The sequence below is a fragment of the Bidens hawaiensis genome, unplaced genomic scaffold (genome assembly GCF_021521415.1).
Source record: "Bidens hawaiensis isolate Kalapana, Puna unplaced genomic scaffold, B.hawaiensis_p1.1 tig00020322_1, whole genome shotgun sequence".
In the NCBI taxonomy this organism is placed as follows: Eukaryota; Viridiplantae; Streptophyta; class Magnoliopsida; order Asterales; family Asteraceae; genus Bidens; species Bidens hawaiensis.
The window spans coordinates 51286-63042 of record NW_027493088.1 but is presented as its reverse complement, the minus strand read 5'-3'; positions in this window follow the sequence as shown (position 1 = coordinate 63042).

Here is an 11757-nt window from a genome sequence, read left to right as displayed (position 1 = left end):
ATGTTCGAGCACCATCGTATGACTTTTAACTATTTTTGTATGGACTTTGCCACTTTATTACAGTAGTTGGGAAAATTAAGTTGGGTAAATATATAACATGAACTAATATATAAATGTTTTGTTATTACAGTTAATATTAAAAGATGCATCCAACCATTATTGTCATGTCTTTAATACAATTTAATTCATTCAATAACGACTTTAGATTGTTTAATTGCTTGGACTGAAGGCCTGCAGCTGCTCTATTTTCACTAGTGTCCATCAGTAATAACCAAGGGCTGAACCAAGGTGAACCGATGGGGTCAACCGCCCTCCATGAATAACAAAAGGTTAGTGTTGTATACTTGCTAAAATTCCGATCGCCTAAATCAAATGCATAACAAGTAAATTTCTGACCGATATTCAAATTTTCTGAGTTCACCACTGTATTAACCATGTGGAAACTAAGCGGTGGTAACAGTGAAACAGGTGCAACATTTTTATTATGTCTGAATTGTTGCACCACTACTTTTTCCAAGAATTTTATCATATAACCTAAATTTATTTAAACATTCATTCAACAACCTGTATCAAAATCTCCTTCTAACTGAAAGACTATTACGTGTCATGTTATTCAATTCTTATATTTTTCTTTAATATATCGAGTAAATTAAACTACTTCAAAAACTGTTAGAAGTTGATACAAATTTAATGCCCAAATAAATAACTATCATCTCGAACCATCAAATCAAAGTCAAACCGTTATTCATTTCATAAATTTGATATTTTAAAATCTATTTTCAATGAGATTTCAGTCTTCAAACAATACAAAAGTGTAAATATCTTAAAAAATCTTACGACTTTCTATCTAACAATTGACAAGTTATTTGCTTAATCGGTTTTAATTTCTTTCCATTTTTGAAATTGGTTGCAACTTGAAAGTGGTGTAGGGCCAAGATTGGCAAGCCAAGTAGCCAACTTGGTTATTGCCTTATTGGTCATGACCATCGTCGGCTTTCAACATTTTTCTTAATATTTTTTTTCGGTAAGCAACTTTAATATTATGTTGAAGAAACACTAACCGGACCCCGGACAGATTACTGGTAACCTGGGGGTTAGATAGATGTTTCCCACGAGGGGTTAGACCCTTGGAAGATGGTTCTTCTGATAACCTGCAAAACAGACACCGTGAGCTCGTCACTGAAAAGGGGGGGGGGGGGTTCCTCCTTGTGACCACCCTCCGGCGTGAGAATCAGACTAGATTGCTCTTTAAATATAAAAGTATATTAAGAGATTGCTAGAGCAGATATCAGGTATATTCTGATGATATAAGATAATGTAATGTAATAATGTGTTCAGATGATCATACCATTTGGGGTATTTATAGCCGAAGGTAGGTTTCCAAGGAGGTATGGCCGGCTGCAACAGTGTTCCTGTTCATCAACAGTAGCCTACGCACGTGCCCTGCTGGTAGTTGGTGGGTAGGCAGCGGCTGATAGTGACCAGGCCTGCTGTATACTATTCCCCTTCCACCAACTGCCGGCTACGCACGTGGTATGACAGTAGTTGGTGAGTAGGCAGCGGCTAATAGTGATACAGTACAGGAGCATGCTGCTCGCCATACTGTATCAGTGAGCTGTCGTATCTCTGATCAGATCTTTCGCCCATACCTCGTCAGGTACAGTAAAAGATCCTTCAGTATACAGACTGGCTTATTTGGGCGGGAGTATTCCCCCTCCCGCCTCTGTGCGGGATTGCTCCCGGCTTTGCTCATTCCTTCAGGTGACACTGAATGATCGAGAGCTAAGTGCCTTGTGCGTGTAGCCATGCTGCGCGGGTGGCCTTCCCTAATGGCTTGTATCCGAGGCTGCGGGGACAGGCGGAGTCCTTCACCATTGGGAGGCTTTTCCTGCGGGACCAGCTTGCGTACTGCGCGTAAGGACGTCACGTCTCTGAGCATGGTTGGTTCTGCGGATCCAGTTGGTCTCTGCGCAGACGTCCCTGTTTAAGGTGAGTCTTGCGGGTCCAACTGGGCTCTGCTGGGACCTACCTCTTCAAGTCCCCCCAGTCCAATGTTCTTCTCATGAGTGTTTAATAAAGTGAGGTGAACTTTTGGACTTGAGTAAAGGGGTTTGAAAAGGGTTTTATAAGGTTTTCCATGGGGATTCTTTCCGCGGAAGTCCTTGTCACTTGCAGAAATGCCCGAGTTTCCTGCTTGGTCTTTGGGTATGATGCGGGTAGGTCTGTAACCTCCTCGCAAGTCAGGAGCATTGAGTCCCAGTTGTATGTATTTTCCATGAGGTTTTGGTAGTTTTGAACATAGTGATCAATTATGTTAAAACCACCAATTCCATTCTGGAGCTTCAAACAACGTAGTTCTCGACGTTCCTGCTATGCGGGGATGTTATTTCCGTTTCCGCAAGCATTGCCCAGAAGATCCTTCCTGGTTTCAATTCCCAGCGGAGCGCTAGGTATGTGAAGGGTTTTGCCTTAACACTGTACCAGCGCTCGTCTTACGGTTACTTTACTTCCAAGGTATTCCTGGCGTCAATTCCCTGCGGGTGCTAGGTATGTGAAGGGTTTTGCCTTAACACTGTACCCGCAGCCGTCTTATAGTTACTTGGTTGCCGAGGTACTTGGCTTCAATTCCCTGCGGGTGCTAGGTATGTGAAGGGTTTTGCCTTAACACTGTACCCGCATCCGTCTTTCGGTTACTTGTTCACCAAGGTTTACTTGGCGTCAATTCCCTGCGGGTGCTAGGTATGTGAAGGGTTTTGCCTTTACACTGTACCCGCATCCGTCTTACGGTTACTTATTTGCCAAGGTTCTTGACTTCAATTCCCTGCGGGTGCTAGGTATGTGAAGGGTTTTGCCTTTACACTGTACCCGCATCCGTCTTACGGTTACTTGTTTGCCAAGGGGTAAGCGGTATTTTCCCGCTTACTTTTTAATATTTTCGAATTTTTGAATTTTGAAATTCGAAGAGTTGGTGAAAAGATAAGAACAGTCCAAACCTCTGAAACGTCGTGCGACGGTTTCTTCTGACTGTGTCAGGACGTGCAGGAAGTTATGGTGACGTGACAGAACATGGTCATTCCAGTCGCTTTTTCAGGCGCGTGGGCGCGATTTTTCGGGCGCGTGGCCGCGAAATTACTGGCATACGTCCTTTCAACAGCTGTTGCCAGCTTGCTTTTTGCCACGTGTCATAGTTTCATTGCACATTCGATTTCTCTCTCCTTCGCATTAAATTCACCGCATTAATTGCGATTACTATATAAAGGGGGAGAGGGTTATTTTGCAATTCACACTTTTCACTCTTCTCTTCATCTTTAAGGCGATTTCCGGCGAATACTCCTTTATTCAATCGAGCATTCTCCCGAAATCGTTCTCTTCTTTCTCTGCAAGATGTCTTCTCGTGATGCTGAAGCTATAGCTGACGACAGGGGTACTGCTGGCGAGTGCCAGTGTGCTCTGCCCGGCGACCAGTACCGGTATGTTGTCAGGAAGTTCATGCTCGATCATCTCGAGCCTGAGTTTCCTGAATCCCACCAGACCGTGTACGATGCCCCCAGAGGCAAGATCGGGGTTTATGCTACATTTTTTGTCTATGGGAATCTTAGATTCCCATTGACAAAATTTGTTTACCGTGTCCTTGAGAGGCACGGTGTTCATTTGACCGAGCTGCACCCCATGGCGATCGCCAAGATTCGCCATTTTGAGTGGGTGTGCCGGATTTTGGGCATCGAGCCCCATGTGGACCGCCTGATGACCTTCTATACCTGGAGGTGCATCCAGGGGTGGTACACCTTGACGACCCGTATTAAGGGTCTGAAGATTTGCGACACCGAGCGCAGTCTTCGAGCGTGGAAGCAGGAATTCTTCTACATTTCTGCCCGCGCCATCCCCCTTGCCATGAAGTTTAAAAATGGCCAAGCGATACCGAGCCTTCACGCCCCCAACTACCAGGAGGCGGAATGGTTTTCGAAGATATCCCGGATCCAATCTCCGGTTTACCGGTTTGCGGAGTCCGGGATGGTCATGTTAGGGATGAGCCGGGTGTGGAAGGATGCGTCTCAGGTTCCCATCCTTCTCGAATACGGTTTGAACTCTATTCCCTATGGTATGTCTTGTCTTTCTTTTTGATACGCGTTTGTCTTCTAACTGTTTATTCTTTCAGAGGGAAATGATTTGGAGTCGCTTCTGTACCCGCGGGAAACCGACGATCCTGCGCGGATGGGTACTCGTGCTCTTGACGAGGGCGAGTTGCCCATTCTGGAGCAAACGGCGGATCGGTTTGTGGAGGTCTATCCGCTGGGCCACGAGATCCTGAGCCACCGGCCAGGTAAGGCGATATTCTTTCCTCAATCCCTCAATGCTGTACCCGCTGCTGGAATTCCTGACCCGTCTTCTTCTGAGGAATCCTCAGATGCTCCTCCGTTGGTGCGGAAGAAGAAGGCTGCTGCCGGCGTGAAGGGGAAGGAGAAGGCCTCCACAGCTGATCCAGTGGTTCTATCTGACTCGGAGTCAAATAGTGAAGAAGTGGCGGGGAAGCCTGGTGGTGAGAAGACCACTGCTCCGGAGGCTACGACCGTTACCTCCGGAGAACCAACGAAGACGACGGTGACCGGTACCAAGAGGCCGGCTCCATCGGGTTCCTCCCCGCCCGTCCGTACGTTCAGGGTCAAGAAAACCCGTAAGTACAATCACAATGTCTGTAGATTTATCACTTCATAAATTTATCCAACACTCTCCTCTTTGTGCAGGCGTGGATGTTGACGCATTCCGGGGTGAAGCGCAGAGGAGTACCCTTCCGCCAATGACGGTAGGCTTGGTCAGCCTACCTGAGGCGTCGACCCAGGTGACCGCGCCTGCTTCCGCTGGTTCAGTTGCTCCTGAGCAGACTGTTCCAGCTGAGATGACGTCCCCGCCGGCCGTGAGTGCGATTTTTACAGCATCCTTCACAGAGCCGGCGGTTATTGCTGCTGCTGACTACGAGGCGGCGACCACGGCGGCGACCACAACGGCGACCACGGCGGCTGCCACCATGCCCGCGCCACCGGCACCGATGGCCGGATCATCAGGTACGCGCAGGGCTTCCCGCCGATCTTTGCCACCTTCCCGTCTGCCTGACCTGTTGGATGGATTTCCTTTAGGTTCAGGTGATGGGTTTGGCGGCTATCGGCCTGTCATTGACCCTACAGGTGCGTGGGGTTCCTTTCTTTTTCCCTTGTTTTTTATCATCTTTTCCTTACTGCCTTTGTTTCTTTTGCAGTGTCGGATTCCAATGAAGTGTATGTTCCGCGATGGAACATACGCCGAGGAACAACCCTTCGTACCCCTGTGGAGTGCGTGGACTGGGCTCGCCACGCTGCTCCTCATGGTGCGTTGGGGGAAGCCATGGCTAGCTACCAGGAGGGTAGGCTAACCAATGAGCTTCGGGTTCTCCAAGCCCGGATGCAGCCGCGCGTCGAGCTGCTTTGTCGTGAAAACGACAAGTTGAAAGCAGCTCGCGCCAAGGACGTATCTGAGGCGCGTGCTCTTCGGGAGGAGAACCAACAGCTGGCGGCAGCTGCCGCCGACAAGGAGAAGGCCTTCAAGGCCCTCGAGGTTGAAGTTCAGGCGCGACTCGAGGCCCGCTCCAAGGCTGCCCAAGCTGTGAATGAACAACTTCGGCTGGCCAGGGAGACTGCGCGAAACGCAACCGAGAGGGCTGCCAAGGCTGAAGCCGTTGCTGAGCCTTTGCGTGTGGAGAATGAGGAGCTCAAGGCCAAATTAGAGGCTCTCCAACGCGCTCATGATGCCTTGGCAATGGAAGATGCCAAGAAACTCCAGGAAATCCTGGACCAGAGGGGGGTGCTTGACCACACCGAGCGGAAACTTAAGGGCGTCGAAGAGGCTGCCGCAAAGGAAGTTTTACTTGCCAACCTTAACAAGAGCGAAGCCGAACGCGCCCATAACGAAGCTCAAGCTGCCCTCCAATGGCTTCTTCGAGAAGCGTTGCCTCAGGTATGTTTAGTTTTATCTTCACGCTTTTCTTTTGTAAGAAAAGGTTCTAATACTTGTGTTTTCTTTGTAGGTTGTGCGTCGGGTCTTTTCAGAGACCTCTTACGATGATGCTATGACCGCAGCCCTCAACGCTTCTCATGAGGATGGGGAAAAGGCCGGCTTCCTGCTTGGTCTAGGGTTTGTTGAGAAAGGTGTCCCGCCTTCCAACTTCCCTTTGTTCGATGTGGATACCGAAGCCATTTATGACCAAGCATTGAACCAATACGCCGCCTTCCCGCATCCAGTGGTGGAAAAGGTGGACGAAGTAGCTGCTGCTGATGATGGGTTAGCTGTCCTCAAAGCGTTCCTCGAACCACCCCGTTCTTCTGACGGAGCGGGTCCAAGTGGAAGCGGCCCTGAAGCTTGATCCTGAAGATCCCTTCCCATTGCTAAGATAGACTTGTATAGTTTTATTCTTTTAGGCGGGTAGTTACCCGGCCATTCTTGTAATATATTCTTGAAATATTAATCTTTTTGCGTATAAGATTGTTATTTCCTTCTTTGGGTTCCTTGCTTTATAAACTTATGACTTGCATACGTAGTTTAAATTAGCAATTTTCCAAGTGTTTAGAATAAGAACCTTTGAACGTGGTTGATAATGGGTTAAAGTTTCGCTTCCTCCTTCGTGATTGTGCGGGTAGAACCGTCACTTGCACTTGGTAGGATGGCTAAACTTTAACCTTCATCTGACCTGCGTGTAGGTTTTCCTTTTCGAAATTTCTAAGGCATTAAGATAAGTTAACCTTTGAACGTGGTTGATAATGGATTAAAGTTTTCGCTTCCTCTTTCGTGATTGTGCGGGTAAAACCGTCACTTGCACTTAGTAGGATGGCAAAAGTTTACCCTTATCTGACCTGCGTGTAGGTTTTCCTCACCTTTTGAGGATAAGTTAACCTTTGAACGTGGTTGATAACAGGAAGTCTTGCTTCCTCTTTCGTGATTGTGCGGGTAGAACCGTCAATTGCATTTAGTAGGATGGCAAAACTTTACCCTTATCTGACCTGCGTGTAGGTTTTCCTCACCTTTTGAGGATAAGTTAACCTTTGAACGTGGTTGATAACAGGAAGTCTTGCTTCCTCTTTCGTGATTGTGCGGGTAGAACCGTCACTTGCACTTAGTAGGATGGCAAAACTTTACCCTTATCTGACCTGCGTGTAGGTTTTCCTCACCTTTTGAGGATAAGTTAACCTTTGAACGTGGTTGATAACAGGAAGTCTTGCTTCCTCTTTCGTGATTGTGCGGGTAGAACCGTCACTTGCACTTAGTAGGATGGCAAAACTTTACCCTTATCTGACCTGCGTGAAGGTTTGTCACGTTATTGGGTTCGTGCGGGTAGGACCGCCTTCCCATGCAATGACTTCACGTAATTATGCGGTGAAAACCGGCATATTAGTGTTCAGAAAAGTATAAATGTAAAATCATCAGCTTCGATGTTCTTAAAGAGAATCATTTCCATTAGAAGTGGCTCTTGGCCTTTTCTTTACAAATTGGAATTGATTTACATGCAGACTGTGTAAATGAGCTCCCTTCCATGTTGTTGGGATGGGAGTGCCATCGAGCCGATACGCACCTGGTTCGGGATCTCGTTCTTTACGCAGCATGTAGTCTCGATTTTGAAGCTGGAATTGATTCGTGTTTTCCCCAGCTGAGGTTTTATACGCACCCGCCTGTTCAGCCTTTATTGCGCCACGAGGTGCGCGAGCGTCCCATCTCTGACAAATGCTTCGACCATGTCTTTTACATCTATGCATTCTTCAGTGTTGTGGCCCTTTGTCTTGTGAAAGTCACAGTATTTGCTCCGATCAGCATCGTGACGATGTCGGATTATCGGAGGTTTTGGCCACGGGAGCTCTTCAGTGGCGAATATCTCAGTGACGCTTTTGGTGAGTGGCGTCCATCTGGAGTTTCGGTGCGTCTGTACATTATCCCTTCCGCCCACTCGATGTTGCAAGCCGGATGAGGTGTCAAAGTTTACCCTTGACTGCCAAATGCCTAGCTTCCGTTTTTTATTTAGTCTGGCGGTGAGGACGTTGTCTTCTCTCGTCTTCTGAGTGTAGAGGTTTGTGCTCTGTGGGAGATCTCTACCCAGTTGCTTCTCTGTTTCCGCATAGCGTTTTGCTGCTATCATGATGCCATCCCATGTGGATGGCATGCCATCTTTACCCGTTAGGGTGCGGATGAGCTCTGGGTCATGTGCGCCCTGGATGAAGGCAGCGCGAACAAGATCTTCGCTGATATTGCCCAAACTTAGCTTCTTTGAGTTGAAGCGAGTGATGAAGTTTGGCAGAGATTCATCTTCCTCTCGTATGCATTTGAGGATTGTCCATTGCTCCTCGGTATACTTCCGTTGCTGGCTGAAGTGTTGGCTAAACTTCTGTTGGAAGTCTGCCCAGTCGTAGATGTGGTTGACCGGTAGACGATCAAACCAAGCTCTAGCAGCCCCAACAAGCGTCATTTGGAACATGTAGCACCACGTGGGTTCCGTCCAATTGCTGACGGTTGCCCCCGCTATGAACCTGTTCAAATGATCGTCTGGATCAGATAAACCGTCATATGTGCCTATGTTAGGCATTTGTTTGGCGCTCTTTGGGGCGATTGCTTCCGCAATGTCCCTTGCAAACTTGGACGTTCCTGCATTCGCAACGTTTGGTCTGAACGTTTTGGAGAAGTCTCGTGGACTTCCACCTGTGCTTTTTGGTTTGAAGGCTTGTCCAAAATGCCTTTTCGGTTGGGATTCCGTTTCCTTACGCTTCCCTTTTGCCCTATGGCGAGGGTTCGCGTCGGAGTCGGATTCCTCCGAGTCATCCTCCCAGTATTCGAATTCGTCGGCCTGTTGCACGGAACGCAAGCGTTCGTCCAACTCAGCCTGGAATTCCTTTTGTCGTGCCTCCGCCCATGCCTTAACTTCATCGAGAGTCTGGCGGGGGAGTCTTCGTTTCTCAAACTGGGTATCGGTGGATCCCAGTAGGCGATCATTTACTGCACTTGCCCCAGCTTTGGTAAGTGGGGTAGTGTTCGTAAAATTTACTTCACTTGCCCCGGCTTCGGTAGCCGGGGTAGTGTTCGTAAAAACTGTGTTGCCGGTATTCTCCCCAGTAGCTGGGGTTGTGGTTACCGGAATTTCTCTAACCATCTTTGTAGAAGTTTGAAAAAACTGGAGAAAAATAAAGTTCTAGCTTTATGCACGGATGGCGCCAATGAAGAAACACTAACCGGACCCCGGACAGATTACTGGTAACCTGGGGGTTAGATAGATGTTTCCCACGAGGGGTTAGACCCTTGGAAGATGGTTCTTCTGATAACCTGCAAAACAGACACCGTGAGCTCGTCACTGAAAAGGGGGGGGGGGGTTCCTCCTTGTGACCACCCTCCGGCGTGAGAATCAGACTAGATTGCTCTTTAAATATAAAAGTATATTAAGAGATTGCTAGAGCAGATATCAGGTATATTCTGATGATATAAGATAATGTAATGTAATAATGTGTTCAGATGATCATACCATTTGGGGTATTTATAGCCGAAGGTAGGTTTCCAAGGAGGTATGGCCGGCTGCAACAGTGTTCCTGTTCATCAACAGTAGCCTACGCACGTGCCCTGCTGGTAGTTGGTGGGTAGGCAGCGGCTGATAGTGACCAGGCCTGCTGTATACTATTCCCTTTCCACCAACTGCCGGCTACGCACGTGGTATGACAGTAGTTGGTGAGTAGGCAGCGGCTAATAGTGATACAGTACAGGAGCATGCTGCTCGCCATACTGTATCAGTGAGCTGTCGTATCTCTGATCAGATCTTTCGCCCATACCTCGTCAGGTACAGTAAAAGATCCTTCAGTATACAGACTGGCTTATTTGGGCGGGAGTATTCCCCCTCCCGCCTCTGTGCGGGATTGCTCCCGGCTTTGCTCATTCCTTCAGGTGACACTGAATGATCGAGAGCTAAGTGCCTTGTGCGTGTAGCCATGCTGCGCGGGTGGCCTTCCCTAATGGCTTGTATCCGAGGCTGCGGGGACAGGCGGAGTCCTTCACTATTGGGAGGCTTTTCCTGCGGGACCAGCTTGCGTACTGCGCGTAAGGACGTCACGTCTCTGAGCATGGTTGGTTCTGCGGATCCAGTTGGTCTCTGCGCAGACGTCCCTGTTTAAGGTGAGTCTTGCGGGTCCAACTGGGCTCTGTTGGGACCTACCTCTTCATATGTCTAGTTTAATGTATGATGTCAAATTAAAAAGTCGTACAATTAAAGTGGTCTTATTGCTTAATTGCTGCTAAGTAATGCCTTGTGTTTCGATGTAAACACTATTTCTTAATGAAATATGTTTAATAGAGATAATCAATTATCAAGAAAAGAAGTGTTTGCGTGATTTAGTGTAACGTCTTTATTCATTCGCTTTTGTGATAACAAAGAGCGGTGATCCCTAGTAAATATTAGAAGAATTTGTATTAGTGATCACTTATCATGCAATGCATGTTTAGTGAGATGATCTAGTGGTGATTGCTATATGTATCATATTATTGAAACACACTACCTTGTTAGTGAAAAGATTATTGAGGTGACAACTACCTTGATTCGCGGGAAGTTAATAGTGAAAATACACTCATGGCGGATACAAATGAATGGTTATAAGGTGGTTTAGTTAACATCTATCGATCTAGTACAAATTTCGTATTCTTGTGTTGATTCTTACTTTGTTTCAAACATATTTTCATGTTGTTTATGTAAGTACCTACAGAGGGTGAATAAGTTACTTTCAAACCTCTTTAAATTTATAATAACACGTATGATTTGCAAGTATGTAAAAAGATACGGGAAGAGAAAAAAAAACTATATGTACAATGATTCTTGCGGATGCTAACAAATTCATTTTACGTCCATTCCTCGTTAGTCAATCGTGAGTTTGTCTTTCAATAAAATCTTCTCTTTAAGCCGGTAGAGATAATGTTACAATGTAGTTCTAAGAAGTATCACTTCTTCAAATGAGGCTATAAAGTTTATTACTTTTAACTGATTTAGCAGGCCTGCCTAACAACAGATGTAGATGTGTACAAACTGGTTAATACTTAAAATGCCGAAATCTGCTCGGATTACAAACCAGACCTGTTTAGACGTAAAAACTGTTCTAATATAATAATTTTTATTCGGTCCGAGTTATAAACTGTGTAGGAGAAAAAAAAACCGGTTTTATTCCAATTTGCAAATCGGGTTTGGTCTTAAACCGGTTTACGTTTTCAAAGGTCAAACCACTATACGAACCTACAAGTTGGATCGGCTTATAAACCGTTAGATCCAACTCGGTTTTGGGGGTGTTTGGCCTAGCTTTTATTTTTTAGCTTATGCTTATATTTTAAAGTAGCTTATAGCTTATTTTCTATTATTTGATAAGCTATTTTTAAGTGTTTGGATTAACTTATATTCTACAAGTTGATTATATGTCTTAATAAGTTGTTAAATCCATCAGTTTTTAATTTGTTAAAGTAATAAGTTGCTTCAATATTATTAATCCATCACCATTTGAAGGTAAATGGGTAATTTAACCCCCTTAAACAAATAAGCTAAAAAACCATATTCAAATAAGCTTATAAGCCTAAGCAAAAAAAGCTAAACCAAACACCAAATTAAGCTTATTTTATATAAAAAAAAAGCTAAATAAGCTATAAGCTTTGCTTAAAAAGCTAGGCCAAACACCCCCTTTGATGCGTATTCGGGTCGGTTTGTAAACCGGATTATTTCTACTTGATTTC